The following is a 21,599-nucleotide window of genomic DNA, read 5'->3' as shown; positions in this document are numbered from 1 at the left end:
CACATCTCTGCACCACAAATCTGTTTTTCCAGGTCCCATAATGCCTGGAGGCGGTAGCATCCGCATCCAGGACTTCCCCAGTGGTTGCCACCTCCCCTACAACTCCTACACATCCAGGTCCCTGTGTTTCAGGGTGGGTGCTCGGACACCAGGCACCTCTAATGCTAGAAAACAAAGCTGTGGGAAGAGAACTCTGGACTCAAACCAACCTTCCTTCCTTCCTTCCTTCCTTCCTTCCTTCCTTCCTTCCTTCCTTCCTCCCTTCCTTCCTTCCATCCATCCTTCTTTCCTTTCTTCCTTCCTTTATTCTTTGTTTTGTTTTGATTTTTTTAATTATTGTTATTTCTTTTTTTTTTTTTTGTTTTTGTTTTTGAGACAGGTTGGGCTGGAACTCACCCTGTAGACCATGCTAGCCTCGAACTCACGGAGATCCACCCGCCTCTGCCTCCTCCACTGGCAAGTGTTTCTGTCTATTTGCTCATTTTCCCCAGCATGTTGATGAAAGCACTGGATAAGAGGTACCTAGGTACCCAGTAGTTTTAGGAAGAAGACACAGAAGCAAATAGAGGACTCACCCTGGAGCCTGGGCATAGCCAGGAGACATAGACGGTTGAGGGAAAAGGTCTTATAAACGGTATAAAGTGTTTCAAAGCAACCATGGCCACACATCAGGCAGACATCCAGTAATCCATTAGCCCTACTCTGAGGCAGTTTCTGACTCTTTGAAGCTAAGGGCTTCCTTGCAGAGCCCTTTCTAGTTTTCTCCCTCCTCCCCTAACAGCAAATACTTTGCATACGACTCTGCCTTGAAGTCAGGTGAGCAACAGAATTGAGTGTGTGGGTCCAGAGGAAGCTGGACGCTTGAGAAACCATCTGGGTCCCTCCCACTAACCGTGGGCCGGACCCCTCCTTCCCGCCTCTCATCCCCCGCACCTGGAATACACAGCCAGCAACAACAAAAAAGCTAGATGCTTCTACACAGTGACCGCCACACAAGGAGCTGAGGGATTCCCGCCATAAGGAGCTCTCTGGAGCACTTGGTCTTTTTTTAAATTTAAAAAAAATTTTTTTAATTTATGTTTGTTAATTCAGTGTGTGTTCATGAAAGCGTGTGTGTGCATGTGAGGGAGGGGGTGGATGGAGGACAACATGCAGTAATCAACTCTCTCCTTCCACCAGATGTGTGTCCCAGGGATGGAATTCAGGTCGGCAAGCTTGGTGGAGAGAACCTTTTCCTCCTGAGCTGTCTCGCTGGTCTTCTAGAGCATTGCCAAGGTTAGAAGTCGCTATGGCCCACAAGTTAAAAATGCAAACATTGGTTACAAATAGGTAAACAATAGGGGACATGGCTGAGTGACCGCACCATTCTGACTCAGTGCTCAGAGAAATTAGTCAGAAAACAAGACAAAGAAAACCCAACAAAACCCACTGAGTCCTAGAGGTGAGATGGGTGAAGGACAGAGACAAGTGACAGAGAGGAAGCTAACTTGGCTGAATCAGTGTGGGAAATGTTCACCTTAGTAATCAAATGAATGCAAATTAAAGCAAAGGGACAGCCATTGTCACTCACTGGTTAGCAAAGCCCGGAGGAATGCTCTTAGGCAAGGCTGCAGGGAAGTGGGTCAGAGAGTGATTATGGAACTGGCCTTGGGGAATTGTTTTTTATATTGAGAAAGGGTCGTGTAGCCCAAGCTAGCCCTGAACTTACTATGTAGCCCAGGCTGTGAAAAAACATTTTGACTAAAGTTGTTACATTTGCACAACTAAACCTGCCTGTAATTCTATAATTCTAGCAGTCAAGAGTCTGGGGGCAGAATAATAAAAACAAAACAAACAAATAAACAAAAAACAAACAAGGTTAGCCTGGGCTACATAGTGAGGTCTTCCCTATCTGAAACAAAACAATTTTTTGTTTGTTTGTTTGTTTTAGAGACAGAAACAGAAGCAGAGAAGGCGGAGGAGGGGGCAGAGGCCGGGGCAGAGGCAGAGGCAGAGGCAGAGGCAGAGGCAGAGGCAGAGGCAGAGGCAGAGGCTGAGGCAGAGGCAGAGGCAGAGGCAGAGGCAGAGGCAGAGGCAGAGGCAGAGGCAGAGGCAGAGGCAGAGGCAGAGGCAGAGGCAGAGGCAGAGGCGAGGCAGAGGCAGAGACAGAGGCAGGTGGATCCCTGTAAATTCAAGGCCAGCCTGGTCTACACAGTCAGTTTCAGGACAGCCAGAGTTACATAGATAAGAGAGACCCTGTCTCAAAAAGCAAAAGTTAAAGGGAGGGAAAGAAGGAAGGAAGGAAGGAAGGAAGGAAGGAAGGAAGGAAGGAAGGAAGGAAAAACAGGTTTACAGAAAGTACAACTGTGAAAAGATTAGATTTATTCTATTTTTTTTTCTTTTTTTTTTTTTTTTTGGAGCTGAGGACCGAACCCAGGGCTATATTTTATTTTTATGTGTGTGTGTCTGCTACATGTTTGGAAGTGCTCAGGCCAGAAGAGGGAGTTGGGTTCCCTGAAGTTAGGGTGAGAGGCGGTTACCCCGGGTGTGGGTCCTGGGTTCTGAGAAGATGATGTGTGTTCCATGTTAGGGCCAGGACTGACTTCAGAAGAAAAGTCATCCACTGCAGGGACTGACCATAAACCCTCCTAAGTCATCAGTCCCGGGAGCTAAGCCGTAAGTCAACATCTCCAGGAACAGACTATACATTTCAAGAACAAGCCCATAAAATCCCCCATCCAAAGACCAGCCTGGAGATCGCCACAAGGGTGGGGAAATATCTCAGAATGGCCCAACTGTGCAGGGCAGCCTTATATGGTCTCGGTATCTCAGCCTGTGGTTAAATGTTCATGACGCAGGAATGCAGTCTACTGATCACCTGGACACAAGCCAGTCAAAAAGAGACTCCCATAACATCCCCAGCACCTACCAATGAAGTTCTAGATTACCTAACCCTAGCTAAAGTTCCCCTAGTTCCCCATGAAAAGGCCTGAGTCTGGGGTGTCTGGGGTTGTCGCCATTTTTGTAAGTGGCCAACCCCTGTGCACAGCCTTCTTGCTTTTGGGAAATAAGAACACTTGCCAATTGCATACGTGGTGGTCGTCTCCATGTGGCACTTTCGGACTTAACAGGTACCGAACTCGGGTCCTCTGAAAAAGCAACTCTTAACTGCTGAACCACTTCTCTAGCCCCTATTAAATAGTGTTAAATCAGCCACACGATGGTGGCACATGCTTTTCCACTGGCCTGCTCTCAGGGACCTGCCAGCTACTTAGGTCGTCATCTGTCACCTGCCAGGTGCATCAGGTATGTGTTTTGGATAAAAGGATTCCAGTCACCCCAGATCTCTCTCTCTCTCTCAGATTGGAGGGGGCCTCTCCAATTTCTCAAGCGTACATTTTGTCCCCCTTCCCTGCCAAAGGTACCCTGACCCCTTGCCCACATCTTTTTTAATAATTTCACAGTCCTTTAATCCCAGCGCTCAGAAGGCAGATCTTTGCGTTTGAAGACCAGCCTGGTCTACGAAGTGTCCAGGATAACCAGGGCTACACAGGGAAACCCGGTCTCAAAGTACAAAACAAAATAAAACAACAACAATAACAAATAAAGCAAAAACAAAAGAAAAAAGAATAGGGGCTGGGGATTTAGCTCAGTGGTAGAGCGCTTACCTAGGAAGCGCAAGGCCCTGGGTTCGGTCCCCAGCTCCGAAAAAAAGAACCAAAAAGAAAAGAAAAGAAAAAAGAATAGAAAAAAGTGTTAAAATGCCTTCCTTCTGTGAGAGACAAAGTTGCGTTTTAAGTTTTAATTACTTTGCCTGAGACATCCCTAAAACAAAAATGCCTGGTTAACCTGTAAGCCCCTTGGGCAAGGACAGATGCTCCCTGAAATGGTATTATTTGTGGGAGGCGACAGGCCATGTAAGTGTTTCCCTGTCCCTAAACAAGTTTGCTTTCCAACTACAGCAGATGTGCTGGATCACGTGTGGGCAAGGAGGTCCGTAGGTGGGGAATATGTAAAAGCGTGTGCTTGCCTCTGGTTGGATCTGGTGAGAAATATGGTGAATTCTGGGTTTTGCCTTTTTAGTGACCAGGGCCGTTTTCCTGGGAACCTGGATCTGGACCTGGCCAGTATTTAATTAGAACATCCTTCCAATTTGGCTTTAAATTGTTTAGGGAACTTGTTCTCAGCCAGTGGGATCAACACTTCCTTTCTTCTTCTCCGTCATCTGGTAGATGAAAAAAGGAAAAACCTGGCTGCTCCTAGGTGTGGTGGAGAAGAAAGCTTATTAGAGACATGTGGGAGAGCATGAGCAGGGCAGGGATGTCTGGGAGAGTCCAGAGTGGACCTGACCATACTGAGCTTGTCCATAGGGGTAGGGTGGGAGATGCAGTAGCCACGAGGTCACAGGTACAAAAATGGCAGCCACGTAGCCAAAATGTCTGGATTATATAAGGAAGAACTTCTATGGGACCTCTGGGCTAGAGAGTTCAGGGTAAGTTTGCTGAAAGAAACTGGAGGCCAGGTCTGCTTTGATATGTTAAATGGGGGTAAATAGACAGCTCAGTGCACTGTACCGGGTTTGAAATTGAACACTCTCCATTCTTCCTGTTTTCTACTTCTCCCTCCCCCTCCCTCTGCCCCTCCCCTCCCCGCTCCTTCTCCTTCTTCTTCTCCCTCAAGACAGAGTTTTTCTGTGTAGCCCTGGATGTTGAACTCACTCTGTAGACCAGGCTGGACTCACAGAAATCAGCCTGCCTCTGCTTGCTGAGTGTTAGGACTAAAGGCATGGGACACCACTGCCTGGCTAACAGTATGTACTTGGTACTCATTATGTGTCCTAGAATGGCCTCAAACTTGTGGTAACCCCTGCTTCAGCTTCCTGATTCCTGGGATTGCAATTGTTCATCACCCTACCTGACCAAAAATATTTAGTTTCATAACATTGGCAGCAACAGCACCCAAGAAGAAAGTCTGCACTGTGTCTGGCCATACCTAAGCCGTTCTGAAGTCATGTGACTCCCTTCCAAGACTGGAATCTAACCTATACTTGGGGTTTGTGGTGGGTGGTCATGCTGTGAGATCCTGGGGTTTCCTGTGATACTCTAACGGGAGGAAGAACTGGAGAGTTCAGGGAAGGGACAGGGTATGTATCACCTATCCCATCCCCTAAGGCCTACCTCTGGGGCGCCTGCAAGCAGAGCACTCTGAGGTGACTCCCTGAGGTAGGTGCCTGTTGCCGGCTCCACTGTCCTTAGGGAATCCCAGCCCAGAGGAGCAAAGCTTTCCCACCCTATCCTTGTGGAAATGTCCAAGGCAGGGCATTTCCGGCTCTGCTTCACTCGGGCTTGGTGACTGGCTCACACAGCCACAGTGCAGGAGTTTTTAATGGGGCAGAGGGAAGGGTGCTGGGGACTGAGAAGCATGACATCAGTCTCTCAGGTGTGAGTGAGACTGCTTCGTGCATGAAACTCCCCAAAACTTTACCTCAAAACTTCCACACACAATTAGTTCTTGGACGCCATTGAGGAAGGAACCAAGTAAACGGAAGAGGGAGGCTATTAAAAAACAAAACAAAACAGTGGAGCAGCAGGGTTCCCGCCATGATGACAAAGGGAGCCGCCAGAATAGCAAGGTGAGGGACGCTGGAGGGCAATTGCCATGGTTAGAATCCCCTGTGGTTACAATCCTCCGTGGTTGCAATCCGCCAGGTTGGGATGCTGATTTAGGAGTTTCCGGTCTGAGAGGACTGGCACCATCGTGCACTCTGCCACTGCGCTGACTTTTTAACCAGATGAGATTACTAAAGGGTTCGCTCCAGCACAAGATTTCAGCTGAGGAATTCCTGAGATGCAAGGAAAGGAACCCAAACCGGGGGAAGAGGAAATGAGACCCCAACGGGGTCAGAGGGGACAGCGGCAACCAGAGAGCCATGGGAGAGCTCAAAGAGCTCAAAGAGCTCCAAGATGGAGTTGTCTGAGCTGCAGTTAGTGCTGTTAGGAGTAGCTTGCTTCAGATGAGGCCTGCCTGGAAAATGGTTTTCCTTCTCTTTGCTTCCATTCTTCCTTCTATTAAAAAATAAAAATAAAAATATGTGAATGTGTGTACATGTTCGTGAGTACATGTTCGTGAGTTTGTGTGTGTGTGTGTGTGTGTGTGTGTGTGTGTGTGTGTGTGTGTTCAAGTGCATATGTACCTGTGAAGGCCAGGGGGTTGATATTGGTTTTCTTCCTTGCTCTCTCCCTCTCTCTCCGAAAATAAGGTCTCACTATGTGTTGAGCCCTGTCCTGCCCTAGCATAGCTGAAGCCATTTTGTTCTATGCCCACCAGATATTTCATATTGTTGCTGTAATCTGCCTGCCAGTCATTGGCACAGAAAAACAACTTGACTTAGAGCAGGGTCATGCTGACCACATCCCCTGTTATGCTCTGTATGTTCTGAGGTTTGTTAATCTTAAGAAATTTGACCACCATAAGCTTCACTTAGGACCCATCAGAATAAAAGTCAGTTAGGACAGTTCTGTCTACCTAGTCAAAATAGCTTGAGTCAGAGCCGACCAACCGGGGCATCGTTTCCTGCACCTGCACATGAGCTCATGTGAAATGTTGGCGGTCATAGCCTCAGCCTGGAATACTAAGCTACAGCCCTGATCGATCTGTTTTAGGGTGTGCATGCAATAAGCCGTCCTTGTCTGACTGAGATTGGTGTTTGTGTCGTTAGGGGGGCCACTCCTTGACTCCAACACTATGTAGCTCTGACTGGCCTGGAATTCACTAAGTAGACCAGGCTGGCCTAGAACTCACAGAGCTCCACCTGTCTCTGCCTCCCAAGTGCTGGGATTAAATGTATGTGTCACCACCCTCTGTTCTCCACCTTACTCTTTGAGACAGAGTCTCTCCCTGGACTTGCAGCTCATTGATTGGATTGATCTGGCTGGCCAATGACTTCCAGGGGTCCCTGCCTCTGCCCCAATCCCAGCACTAAAATTACACATGTGGCACCCAGGTTTTACATGAGACCTAGGTGCTAGGGATTTAAATTCACACCCTCAAAACAGGCACTTCACTGACTGAGCCATGTCCTCAGCCCCATAGGAAAAAAAAATGTTCACCGTTCCTTACACGTAGTCTCATCTGAGTTCTCCTCAGGAACTGCTCAGAGTCCAGGCACAGCAAGGGTGCAGCCTGGAGGTGAGGGTGGGCTGCTCTGCCTGCTCTGCTCTGATGTCACCCATGACATCATGTTTGGAGGTGGAGATTAGAGGTGGTTCCAGTTCCCCTCCCCCACCCCAGAACTGTGCTAAATGTTTCCTTGCCTGTCCTCTTGGCTACCATGAGTTTCCTCCATATTGGTGCCAGAAGGCTTTGAGTGGCAGCTCCCCTCCCTCCCCCTGAAGTCGTGTCATAACAAATCCCTACACATAACTCCTATTCCAGATTACATTCCTATTCAACCCTGGCAGATGTCACAGAGATGTCTTCTGTTGATCTAATTTTAAATTGGAGAAGGGTTTTTTATCTATCATGGCAGACTCTCCCTCTGTAATCTAGACTGGCTTCAAACACTGACTCCTTCTGCCCCCGTCTCTCTAGTGCTGGGATTGTAGGTGTCTGCCACCATACCTGGTTAAAGCTTGTCTGTCTGTCTGTCTGTCTGTCTGTCTGTCTGTCTGTCTGTCATCTGTCGTGTGCATCGATGTAGTGTCAGACACCCTCAGCCGTCCTGGAGTCTCAGGCTGCTTTTCTGGCCAGAACACAGCAGGAAGGCGGGAAGAGCAGAACAGAGTGGAGTTTAAGCACACCGTCTTCCTAAGGACCAGCCCTGCGGCCAGGCATCTTGCTCACCTCAGCCTTTTCAGGGGTTCAGGGTTCCACAGACCCAGATCTTCACCTCCATAGCTGTGGGCTGCAGCTTCCTCTTCCTACTCCATCATTGTCTTCTCTTCCCTCTGCTCCTCCTCCCTCTGCTCCTCCTCCCTCTGCTCCTCCTCCCTCTGCTCCTCCTCCCTCTGCCCCTCCTCCCTCTGCTCCTCCTCCCTCTGCTCCTCCTCCCTCTGCTCCTCCTCCTTCTCTACATTATTTCTATTCTTCTGTGATGCTGGGGATAGAACCCAGGGCCTTGAAAACATGGTAGCTATGTGTTCTATCACTGAGGTATACATCTGTACCCTGGACCTTTTCTTATCTGTCTATCTACCTGTCTGTCTATCTATTTGTCTGTCTGTCTGTCTATCTATCTATCTATCTATCTATCTATCTATCTATCTATCTATCTATCTATCATCTATCTCTATCTATCTATCTGTCTGTCTGTCTGTCGGTCTATCTATCTATCTATCTATCTATCTATCTATCTATCTATCTATCATCTATCTCTACCTATCTATCTGTCTGTCGGTCTATCTATCTATCTATCTATCTATCACCTATCTGTCTGTCGGTCTATCTATCTATCTATCTATCTATCATCTGTCTGTCGGTCTATCTATCTATCTATCATCTATCTCTATCTATCTGTCTGTCTGTCTGTCTATCTATCTATCTATCTATCACCTATCTGTCTGTCGGTCTATCTATCTATCATCTATCTGTCTGTCTGTCTGTCTATCTATCTATCTATCATCTATCTGTCTGTTGGTCTATCTATCTATCTATCATCTATCTCTATCTATCTATCTGTCTGTCTGTCTATCTATCTATCTATCACCTATCTGTCTGTCGGTCTATCTATCTATCTATCATCTATCATCTATCTCTATCTATCTACCTGTCTGTCTGTCTGTCGGTCTATCTATCTATCTATCTATCTATCACCTATCTGTCTGTCGGTCTATCTATCTATCTATCATCTGTCTGTCGGTCTATCTATCTATCTATCTATCTATCATCTATCTCTATCTGTCTGTCTGTCTGTCTGTCTGTCTATCTATCTATCTATCACCTATCTGTCTGTCGGTCTATCTATCTATCTATCATCTATCTGTCTGTCGGTCTATCTATCTATCTATCTATCATCTATCTCTATCTATCTATCTGTCTGTCTGTCTATCTATCTATCTATCACCTATCTGTCTGTCGGTCTATCTATCTATCTATCATCTATCTCTATCTATCTATCATCTATCTGTCTGTCGGTCTATCTATCTATCACCTATCTGTCTGTCGGTCTATCTATCTATCTATCTATCATCTATCATCTATCTCTATCTGTCTGTCTGTCTATCTATCTATCACCTATCTGTCTGTCGGTCTATCTATCTATCTATCATCTATCTGTCTGTCGGTCTATCTATCTATCACCTATCTGTCGGTCTATCTATCTATCACCTATCACCTATCTGTCTGTCGGTCTATCTATCTATCTATCTATCTATCTATCTATCTATCTATCTATCATCTATCATCTATGTCTATCTATCTGTCTGTCTGTCTGTCTATCTATCTATCACCTATCTGTCTGTCGGTCTATCTATCTATCTATCTATCTATCTATCTATCATCTATCATTATTCCTTTTACATCTGACTGCATTTTCCCTTCCATTCTCTCTTTCCAGTCCAAATCCTTTCTAGCTCCTGCATTCACTCCTCCTCCTTTCTCTTCAGAAAAGGGCAGGCCTCCCAGGGATCTCAACCAAACATGGCTTATCAAGTTGTAATAAGACTAGGTACTTCCCCTCATAGTTAAGGTTAAACAAGACAACCCAGTATGAGGAAAAGGGCCCCAACAACAAATAGTCAGAGACAGCCCCTGCTCCCAAACTTCATGGCTGTAATGTATATGCAGAGGCTTCTTTATTTAAAAATAATAATAATTCTTAATGTTTCTGATGGATTTTTTAACCAATAAACTTATCAAATGCATTGTTTGCCATCTCATGTTAGCAATTCCGGGGCCTTAGGCCATGGGTCACCCTCATCTCTGCATCCCCTTCCTACCCTGCCTTGGTCTCCCTAGCCTCTCATCCCACAGCTCTCCCCCTCACAGTAGGCATCTGGTACGGCTGCTCTGACATTTGCTCTTAGCTTGTTCCTCTCTGGTAAGGCACTCTCTGCCACTTACATTCTCAGCCTTTGTCCTGGTTAGTTTTGTGTCAGTTTGTCTCAAGCTAGGGCCGTTTGAGAAGAGGGATTCTCAATTTTAAAAACACCTCCACAAGATCCACCTGTAAACAGGTTGTAGTGCGTTTTCCTAGTGACCGATGGATACTGGAGGGCCCAGCCCATTGTGGGTGATGCCATCCTGGGCAGGCGGTCCTGGGTGCTGTAAGAGAGCAGGGTGAGCAAGAAAAGAGTGGGGGCAGCCAGGAGGCAGCACCCCTCCATGGCCTCTGCATCAGCTCCTGCCTCCAGGTTCTTGTGCTGCCAGAGCTCAGAGGACTATTTGGTGGGAGCTTTGGAAGATAAGGGTATTGAGAGAAATGCAGATGATGGAGGCCTGGCTTTTGATGTTTTAGGGTGAAATTTGAGAGACCCTTAAGCATTATGGGAACCATTCGATGTTATGAATTAAGAATCCGTGGTCCTGGTTAGCTGGACTGAAAAAAAAATCAGCCACGATTAATAAGAGACCAGAACCACTAAGGTGGAAACTTTGCTTGGCTGGAACAATGGATGCTGCCGGGCTGAGTCTGGAGTCTGAGTCACATGTGATTAAGAAGAGACCAGGGGCTGGGGATTTAGCTCAGTGGTAGAGCGCTTACCTAGGAAGCGCAAGGCCCTGGGTTCGGTCCCCAGCTCCGAAAAAAAGAACCAAAAAAAAAAAAAAAAAAAAAAAAAGAAGAAGAGACCAGCATCTAGCCCAGGGATCATGAGCGCTCATCCTTCTGATTGCTGTACCATTCGGGTAAGCAGGTCCTGCTGCACCTTGCCAGAGCAGCATGGCAGAGCTGGCCCTGGTGGCAGGGGTGTAGGTAACTGGCCCAAGGTCTTGAGCACAGGAGTGCTGGCCCCACCTCTCCTCAGATGAGGGATGGGGCTGGCAGGGAGGTGATACCCTTTCCTCCTCCACACCTGTAGCAGTCAGGAGAGCTGGCTCCAGGGTTGGTCTCGGGAGAGTGGGAGAGCTGCCTCTGCTCCTCAATGGCCATAGCACTTGGTAGCGCGTGTCCTGGACCTCACTCAACTGGGTGGCACAGTGGAGCTGGCTCTGGAAGCATGGGTGTGGGTGAGCCAGCCCCCAGGGCATGAGAACAGGAGAGCTGACCCTGCCTCCTGCTGCTGTCCACACTGGGTGGGCTATCCAGGGCAGTGCTGACAAGCTCACCCTGGTGGTGCGGATAGCGGGAGCTGGCTGCTATACAGATCATCTCCCAGGTCCAGATCCAGGGCTTTAAGTTGGCCCACCCAGAGTCTACATCATCTGTGAACGGTTGTTGCATGTGGAAGGGCAGGTCCTGCTGTTCCCAAGCTGCAGGATCTCCATGCCACAGGGCAACAACAGGATAACCAGGAGGAGTCCCAGTGAGGACTCAATATTGATGGTGTCACAGAAGTCAGAAGTCTCCAATCAGACCAATGACTCACTGCAATGAACTTTTGCACGTGAAGAAATGTGGACAGAGGGATGGTCTGTGTGATCCACTGTGACACACTGCAGCTTCCACAACGAGGTGGTTTTTATGCTTTGTTTTGTTTATTTTTTTGTTTGTTTTTCATTTTCTTTTGCGGGGGGGGCACGTTGCAAGAGTAGAGAACAGATAAGAAGGGGCAGGGAAGATGAGTGGGACTGGGGTGCGTGACGTGAATCTCACAATGAAACAATAAAAAGCTGGAGGGGGAGGGAGGGAGGGAGGGAGGGAGGGAGGGAGAGAGAGAGAGAGAGAGAGAGAGAGAGAGAGAGAGAGAGAGAGAGAGAGAGAGAGTGTTTGGTTTTAGTTTAGCTTGGTTGTTTTTCTGAGACAGAGGGACTCACTGGGTAGCTCTAAGCTGTTCTGAAATGCTGTGTAGACCAGACTCACTTCAGAGATCTGCCTGCCTCTACCTTCCAGGCGCTGGGATTAAACGTGTGTGCCACCAAGCCCGACAAGGCTTTAGATGATAAAAGAAACAATGGATATTTTAAAGAGACAGTTTTTGAAGTATTGAAAATTTGAAGGCTGTGGAACTTTTAGAGTTATATGTACTAAGTCTCTATTGTGATGTTAACCTGAGGTCGTGGAGATGAAGGAAAGGCTATTCAATAGTGTTGTATTTGTGTATCCAGTTGACAAGCAGTCAGTTGTGCTGGCTAGTTTTGTGTCAACTTGATACAAGCTAGAGTCATTTGAGAAGAGGGACTCCAAATTGAAAAAATGCCTCCATAAGACTTACCCGCAGGCACTGCCCCTAGAGGTGTAGCAGGTATGGCTGCCATGTCACAGGCGTATCAGTAGGTGGCAGAGGGGACAGGCCATGTCTATGTTCACTGAACATCCGAATGATTAGTAGCCTAATGGTCCCTGATAAAAAGCAAACATGGGGAACAAACCATGCCTGAGAAGACCCCTGCCCAGGGCCATAAGAGCACCCTCGAGACACTCCTGAGATGACCCCAGACACTCAAGAGACCCTGCGTGCCACTAAGAGGAGCAAGTAAGTGGTAGAGAGATGGAAGAGAGAGAAACAGAGGGAAGTGTGCACAATGAAGAGAGGCAGAACTGGAGACTCGGGGGTAGTGAGGAACACCCTGATGTGAATGAATGGCCAGTGATGCCATCTGGGGCCACGTCTGGGTCCATGGCCTTACAGGAGCAGAGATCTGTTACTACCAAAGACCAGGCAAATGTCCCTGGTCTGGACTGCTGCCAGGGGACATGTTGATGTCTGAGGGAAATGCAAAACTGGCCCCAACCCCTTGACTGGGCATTGTGGGAGCTGCAGTATTCTGGAGAGTGGGCCCCTGAAGCACAGTAGAGCTTGTTCTGGTTGCAGGAATTGTGGATGAGCTGGTCCTGAGGTTGTAAGTATGGGAGAGCCACCCCTGCCACTGGTCTCCCATGCAGTGGCATGAATCAGGGAGAGGTACCCTCCCTGCTTGCCCCTCTCCACCTGTGACAGTTGGAAAAGCTGTCCTAGGGTCGTGAGAGCAGGAGAGCTGGCCCTACCCCTCACCTGGGCAGCACAGTAGACCTGACCCTGGTAGTGGCAAGCTGACCTGGAGGGTGTGAACATGGGAAAGCTGGCCCTACCTCTTGTCAGCTGTGCGGTGGCATGCACAAGGGGGAGATCCCCTCCCTTCCCTTTTGCCCTTACCATCTGTGGTGGGCAGGAGAGCTGGCCCTGCTAGGGTCCTTCACCAGCAGCAGCACTCAGGAGAGCAGTTCCTGCACCTCCCCTGGGCAGCACAGTAGAGTCAGCCCTGAGCGCCTGAGGGCAGGAGAGCTCACTCTGGTGGGGTGAGTAGGGAGAACTGGCAGGCTGACCAGCTCAGATATCTCCCAGGCCGAGATCCAGGGCATTGAATTGGTTCACTCCAACATCTACCTACTGATGAACTGCTGGAGGTCATGAAGGGGTCAGTCCAACAGATCCAAAACTACAGGATCTCCATGACACAGGGCAACACAGGATATCTGAGAGAAGTCCCAGCAAGGTTCCAGAATCGATGATGTAGCAGAGGCCTCTAGCCAGACCAATGACTCACTGCAATGAGCAATTGCTAGCAAAGAAGCATGGACAGAAGGGGCTGCTGCTGGAGACACTGTAACACACTGCATTGGTTCCTGCCTCCAGGTTCCTGCCCTGTTTGAGTTCCTGCCCTAGCTTTCTTTGAAGATACACTGTGATGTAGCCACAAAGCTGAAATAAACCCTTTCCCCAAGTTGCTTTGGTCATGGTGATTTAGTGTAGCAATAGTAACACTAATTCAGATCTCCTTCTTTTCAGGGTTAACTTATACTTGTCTTCTAGACTTAGCCAGTCATCTCCCTGCCCAGCAAGCCTCTGTGGTTTGCAAGCTGATGCAGTGTCTTCCTGTGGGGTTCCCAGGAGCTCACCCTTACCCATCTCCCCATAGCTTACAAGCCATTATGTTCCTACCTTTCCCTCTGTTGGACAGAGAGCCTCAAGGGCAGATCCTGAAGGCCCAAGCACTTAACCCTGCACTAATATTTCCCAGGTCAGCCCTTGGGAAGCATTCACTGGACTGAATCTGAGTCAGCACTTGTCCGTTTGCCAAATGGAGTTCTTGTATACACTGCTCTGAAATGGACAGAGTTAAAAACAAAAACAAAAAAAAACCAGGTGCCCCAGCAAGTTTAAGAGGCAGACGCTATGTCTGAGACACTGTCCACCTGGGGCGTATTTATACTTAATGACTTCCTTGTTTATGTAAAACTCTATGCTTACCCACGCTCTCTGTTAGCATCCGCTAGCTCAGGGAGCCTATCCTTACCCTCATGATCGAAAGCTTGACTTGGACAACGAACTTTCTGCTGAATCCGCCGTTCCCTGCAGTCCTCAGTAAACCTGAAGCACTGTGTTTTCTTTTCCCATCTTGTCAATTGCCATCCCACTGCCCCAGGTACAGCACGTGGACTCTCCAAACCTCCCTCAGTGGCCTCCAAATGCCCAAACACATTTAAGCCAGTGGTATCTTAGGAGCAGGAAAGACGTACAGGCGAGGTAACCAGAGAGGAAATGACAGAGGGAGGCATACACAGGTCTTAGTCCTTCCTCTCCACCCCCAGACAGTGCAGCCACAGAATACCATTGCTGGTCACTGTCAGTGCAGGTCCCAGTGTTCATAGCTCACAGAGGGTCAGCATGGGTTCAGTGTAAATGCAGTATCCCTGGACTCACTGAGGTTGGAGGAGGAAGAGCATGCCTGCAACCAAAGCCTGCAGCCCAAAGTGGTGACAGCCCCATCCTGACTCCAACCCTTGGCTCCTTCTGCTGTAGAAGTGGCTTGCACAGATGTGGATCTGGGACCAGTCTCCTCGCCCTCACCTTGTACCTCAAGTACCTTCCCTGCCTTGACTTTCTCCTCCTCATTTTCCAGACATTTCAAAATATTCTCCTCTTGCCGTCTGCTTGGAAACAGCCATGTCCCCCCCCCCCCAACTTATTACATATTTTATTGCTGTCATTGGGTAAGACACAGGGTGTCTTAGTTAGGGTTCTGATTGCTGTGAAGAGACGCCATGACCAAAGCAACTCTTATAAAGGCAAACATTTAGTTGGGTCTGGCTTACGATTTCAGTCCCTTATTGTCATGGTGGGAAGCATGGCATTGTGCACGCAGGCATGATGCTAGAGTAGGAAGGAGCCAAGAGTTCTACATCTTGATGCAAAGACAGCCAGGGGGAGGGTCTCTTCTGCACTGGGCGGAGCTTGAGCACTAGGAGCCCTCAAAGCCCCGCCCCCACAGTGACACACTTCCTCCAACAAGGCCACACCTATTCCAACAAAGCCACACCTCCTAATAGTGCCACTTCCCTTGGTCCAAGCATATTCAAACCACCACACAGGGTTTCTTTGTGTAGCCTTGGGTGTCCTAGAACTTGCTCAGTGGACTATGCTAGCTTGGAATTTACAGAGAGCCACCTGCCTCTGTGCTGGGATTAGAGTCATCTGCCACCACCTGGCTCACCACCCGCCCTCCTTTTTGAGAAGAATCTTACTCTGGAGCTAAGGTTGGCTTAGAACACTGACTGGCCTTAAACTCACAGCAATCATCTTGCCTCAGCCTCCCAAGGAATTAGGGTCATGAAGCCCCCATGCCTGGCTTCTAATGAAATGTAAAATTTGAGATATTTATTTATGTGTATGAGTGTTTTGTCCAGTATACATCTCTATGCACCGCATGTGTGCCGGGTGCACAAGGAGGATAGAAAAGGGCCTCAGATCTCCTGGAGCTTACAGACAGTTGTGAACTGCCTTGTGGGTGCTGGGCGATTAAACCCCGGTCCTCTGGAAGAGCACTCAGTGCGCCTAATCTCCAGTATCCTAATTCAATATTTAACACACACACACACACACACACACACACACACACACACACACACACAGAGAGAGAGAGAGAGAGAGACAGACAGACAGACAGACAGACAGACACACGCACGCACGCACGCACGCACGCACGTACACAATTATATTTGCGGTAGTGAGGATGGAAACCAGGGCTTCCTGCAGGCTCAAGGCAAGTGTTCCACTTGCGAGCTATTCCTGGAGCCCCTCAAATGTGTGAGTGTGTTATGTGCTTGGGATTAAACCCAGAGCTTTGAGCATGCTAGGCTAACACTCTCAAAATGTTTTTAATATCCGTTTAGCAAAATTCACCATAATTTAACCATCAGCTCTAGAGGTTCAGTTATGCATCAGGGATTCAGCCTTCGGAGCAGCGAGGCCTGAGACTCTGCACCCAGCCGCTAGGTGGCAACAGACACAGATTCTCAGCTGGCAACCTGAGACCAGGTAGCTAGCTTGCTGTTTCCCTTCCTGGTCTGTTCTCCAGAGAGAGGGCTTTGCCTTTCTGGGTCATGCACAGAGATGGGGATCCGAGGACGTCCAAAGACAGTTTGTGGTCTCATTCTCAGTCTGGTTATCAGGCTCTCTATGAGCATTTTGCTAAGTACCCCTGGCATTCGAGTAACGCCCCAATAGCCGCCCCCCTCCCCCTTACCCATCAGCTGCCTTGACCTCCCGGTGTGACCTCCTGGTGACCATTTTTCCTCCTGTCTGGGCATCTGCAGAGTCCAGACACTAATTGGCTGGAGTTAATTAACCACCTTCTCTTAGTTTATATTTTTGCCCAGCAGGATTACGAAGGAGGCCCTGGGAGGAGCACTTCCCCTGAGTCACCCCGACAGACAGCACCTGGGCAACACAGGACAGGCCCCTGCTCAGCGGGGGCAGGTGGTTTAGGGAAGGAATGCTGGGTTCTCCAGGAGCTCCCACCATTTCATGGTCTCGGGCAGAGCGTTTACACTTGATCTTAGCCAAAAGGCCGAGAAGCGATCGGGCAGAGCGTTTAACTTGCTGTGTCAAGGTTTCGTCCACAGACGTGCCTGCTTCTGTGTCTAAACCCCATCAGATAACTAGCTTCTAGAAAACACTATGGACAAACCGCTGGTCCAATGGTGGGGTTTGATGTGCACCTGGTTAAAAAAGAGCTCTGCCTAGAGTGAAGATGGAGAGGGAAAAGATGGGGGACCGCGGTTTGGGGGTCTGCTTTAAGGTGGGCTTTTTGTTACAAGGCCTGAGAGGGGGGGGATTGGGTAGGATCATGTTAGTGTATCATGGTGGGAGGGCCTCCAAGTCTTGGGAAAGTCTTGTGGTTGAGGATTTTCCTGAACTCAACAGTAAGGTTATTTACAAAGTTTGCCTTCCTGGACAAGTGTTTCCTGGACCAGTTAAGTCTCAATGCATCCGTAGTATACTGCTTCACGTAGTGGGTTTGGTTCATTCTTTTAACAGTCTCACTGAGCCCATGCTGGCCTCAGACTTGCTCTGTAGTCCAGTGTGGTGGTTTGAGTGAGAATGGGTTCCCCAGACTTACATATTTGAATATGTGGACTCCGGCTGGTTGAATTGTTTTGGGGAAGGACTGGGAGGTGTGAGTGGATGTGTCACCGGGGCTGGTTTGAGGTTTTGGAAGCCAATGCCATTCCCGGTTAGGTCTCTCAGCCCAGTGACTACATCTCAAGGTGTGAGCACTGAGCTGCTGCCTGCTGCCTGCTTCCCTGTCTGCTGTGCTCCATCCCATGATGACCAAGGATTCTAACCCTCTGAAACTACAAGCCCCAAATGAATGCCTTCTTTTATAAGTTGCTTTGGTCATGGTTTCTTATCACAGCAATAAAAAAAGTGACTAAGACACCCAGTTTAACCTTGAACTGATTCCCTTTCCTTCGCCTCCCTAGGGCAGAGACACAGCATGAGCCAGCACTTTTACTTATCTGTTGCCATTATGGGGAGTAAGACGGACTTTGTTATTTGTAACAGAGATATCCTGTTACAGTGAGCCCAGTTGCAGGGGAGGAGTAGGTGTATACATGGATTGGGCTAAGGTTTCAGGCTTCTTTTTTGGTTATGAGGACCAAGAAGGGCTGATGCAAAGGTCTAAGACTCAAAAACTTACTTCTGTGTCAAAGTAATGAACAAATTGTTGCTAAATGTCTTCCAAACACAATGTGTCCACTCGTGAACCGCAACAGAAGGCATAAAGTCCAGAGCTTACTGTTTTCTTTGTACAGAGGCTACTTGAGGGTGTTTCCAAACTATAATTCCTCAAGCTTGTCAAGATCTTAAAATGGCCCTGAACGTGTGAGTCTCAGCCTTCCTACTAGGAAGCCGTGTGAGCTGGGCCCAGCTCTTCTGAGCTCATGTCTTCAGGTATACAGCAGGGGAGGTAGCACCTTGGACAGAGTGGTCAAGCGGGCAAGCTGTAACAAGCATAGCTGCCTCGGTTGTTTTGAACAGAGTTCCAGATGATTCCAGGGGGCACCTCAGTCTTGCGAACTGTAAATATGAGACTACAAACCTTGTGGGAGATCACGGGCCCATAGGAGGCAATTTTGGAAAGACTTGGAGTAATTCAGGTTGAGAGGAAGCAGAAGAAATTAGAAAAACTAACCATTATCCCAGCTTACGACGTCTGGGACTCCTTTGGGTCACTTCTTGTACTCAGTGTTCAGCAAGCAGGGTTTTTACAGGCCAAGAGCTCTCAGAACAGGCTTGCAGTAGATGCTGGAAGTCCCCGTTTGAGCAGGCATCTACTAGATATCTATTTACTTTTTAGCTGGTTAGTTTGAGACAGGGTCTTTCTCTGAAACCCTGGCTGCCATGGAGCTCACAGAACTCTGCCTGCTGTGTCTGCCTCCCAACTGCTGGGATTTAAGGTCTGCACCACATTCACCCAGCCGTATTCACTCTCGTGGCAAATTGGAGAGAAGTCTAGCGTATATGGCAGTTGAGCACCGGGGGACACTGGGAGGCTTAGGGAAATGACTCATCTTTAAAAATGTCTTTAAGATTTTTCGATTTCGTTTTTGTGTGCAAGTGTTTTGCCTACATATGTGTGTGCAAACCACATGCACGCCCAGTACCCAGGGGAGTCAGAGGGAGGCGCTGCATCCCTTGGAACTGGAGTGACAGATGATTGTGAACCACCCTGTAGGTGCTGGGCACTGAACCTGGGTCCTCTGCAAGAGGAACGAGTACTCAGCTGACAACTGCTGAGCCATCTGTGTTAGCCCCGGAAGTGGCTCTTGAGCAAGTCACTGTTGGCATCCAGTTTAGCCCTTTGAGAGCAATGGCTGAACATTGCTGTGGGACTACGGGAATCGGCAGCTTCAGGTTGTTAGTGCAGCCCGTGCAGAGCAGAATCGGGCGAGGGACTGACTCTGATCAGAGATCCGTTCCTGCCTCTGGATCCTGAGGGCTGGGATCTGTCACTGGAACATCTGCTCCAGGGATTCCTGAGTGTTTGAGTTCCTTTTGTAGCATCAGACCCTCCGTTTTGGAGTTGAGGAAATGCTGCCTCTTCTGTTCCTAGAGAGGCACTTTCTGTTCACTCTGCCCTCAGACTTGTTCTTCTCTCCACAGGCATTGTGGCCAAATCACCCAAAGTGACTTCTGGCTCAAGGGCAAGAGAGACAAAATTTTCAAACCTCACCAGGATATGAGAAAATTTTTTTTCTTTTCTTTTTTCTTTCTTTCCTTTTTCTTTTTCTTTTTCCCTTTTTTTCCTTTCTTTTTCTTTTCTTTTTCTTTTTTTTTGTGGTAAAGAAAAAGAAGATGTAGGATGACACACACCTGCAAGTCTAGAACTTATGAGATGGTGGCAGGATGGTCCTGAGCTCTGGGCCAGCCTGGGACACATAGTGATATCTTGTCAAAAGAGGAAAAGTGTGTGTGTGTGTGTGTGTGTGTGTGTGTGTGTGAGAGAGAGAGAGAGAGAGAGAGAGACAGAGAGAGACAGAGAGAGACAGACAGAGAGACAGAGAGACAGAGAGACAGAGAGACAAATGACAGAGAGAGAGACAGAGAGAGAGACAGAGAGACAGAGAAACAGAGACAGAGACAGACAGAGAAAGGAATTGCTATTCCTTCCTGGGCATGATCTGATAAAATACATTATTGACAGGTGCAAATACATGTATTATCTCTGACCTAACTATTTCCCAACTCGAGGAAGTAACTAGAGATGCTTTCAAGGATTTTTGGGCAGGTTTTATTGAGACATTATATGTAACAGTTCAAAGGAATGTCTGTCCAGTCTGAGAAGATACATGCTTAAGTAAACACTGTTGCATTTTACAATGGCATGTTATACAGGCATTAATAACCATGTCATGAATGACCTTGTGACAGGGGAAGGTGCCAGGTTATATTATAATTTAAATCCAATTAGTGTAGTAGTATGCATCTAATAATATAAAAAGAAAAAATATAGAATATACAGTCTATAGCTTGTTGAATTAAGTAAAATTTTTGAGAAAATTTTCTTTTTGTTGATTGGTGTTTTAATTGTTTTAGATTTTTTTATGTGCATGTGTGCTTTGTCTGTCTTAGTCACTGTTCTACTCTGTGGAGAGACACCGTGACCACAGCAACTTAGAGCAGAACGAATTCTGATCTTGCTTACAGTTTCAGAGGGTAAGTCTATGACCATCATGGCTGGGAGCATGGCGGCAGACATGGTGCTGGAGCAGCAGCTGAGGGCACACATCTGATCTACAAGCATCAGAGAGAGGTTGGGGGGGGGGGCAGGCAGGGCTTGGGCTTGATTAAGGATGCTTACCCCTCTCCTAGAGGACTCAAGTTCAGTTCTTGGCATCCATATTGGACAGCTTGCAATCTTCTCTAATTCCAGCACCAGGGACCCCAGCACTCTTCAGACCTCCTTGGGTACCCACATACATTGGATATGTGCACATAAACACACACACACACACACACACACACACACACACACACACACACACACAAATACAGAAATAAAAACAAGCGGGATGTAGTGGCACCTTTAATCCCAGCACTCAGGAGACAGAGACAGGCAGATCTCTGAGTTCAGGGCTAGCCTGGTCTACAGAGCAAGTTCCAGGACAGCCAGGGCTACACAGAGAAACCCTGCCTCAAAAAAAAGTAAGTAAATAAAATAAATAAATAAAAATAAATATTTTTTTTCTTTTTTTCAGAGCTGGGGACCGAACCCAGGGCCTTGCGCTTCCTAGGCAAGTGCTCTACCACTGAGCTAAATCCCCAACCCCATAAAAATAAATCTTAAAACTGTTTGTTACCTTACAGAGCAATCAAAGACAGCATTTAGAACATTTTAAAATGCATGTGTGGGGGCTGGGGATTTAGCTCAGTGGTAGAACGCTTACCTAGGAAGCGCAAGGCCCTGGGTTCGGTCCCCAGCTCCGAAAAAAAAAAAGAACCAAAAAAAAAAAATAAAATAAAATGCATATGTGTGACATTTTAAAATGCATGTGTATGTGCCATAGCACACATGTGGAGGTCAGAGGACAGCTTAGTGGAGTTGTCTCTTTCTGTATGTTCCAGGGGTCAAGCTCAGCCAGCAAGGTTTGTGTGGCAAGCACCTGTGCCAGCTGAGCCATCTTCTGCCCCCTGAAATAATTTCATTATCAGACGAAGGGGACGAACAGCTGAGCAGAAGACAAAGACACACACAACCCT

General features: G+C 47.9%; 1 pseudogene; it reads left to right on the top strand.

The window, feature by feature from the left end:
• The first annotated feature begins 12,295 nt into the window (after positions 1-12,295).
• LOC120095452 (small nucleolar RNA SNORA17) lies at positions 12,296-12,413 on the top strand (annotated as a pseudogene).
• Positions 12,414-21,599: the final 9,186 nt, after the last annotated feature.

The sequence above is a fragment of the Rattus norvegicus genome, chromosome 10, assembly GCF_021556685.1.
Source record: "Rattus norvegicus strain SHRSP/BbbUtx chromosome 10, alternate assembly SHRSP_T2T, whole genome shotgun sequence".
Classification (NCBI taxonomy): domain Eukaryota; kingdom Metazoa; phylum Chordata; class Mammalia; order Rodentia; family Muridae; genus Rattus; species Rattus norvegicus.
The sequence above is the reverse complement of the archived record's forward strand: the minus strand, read 5'-3'. Positions and strand labels throughout refer to the sequence as shown.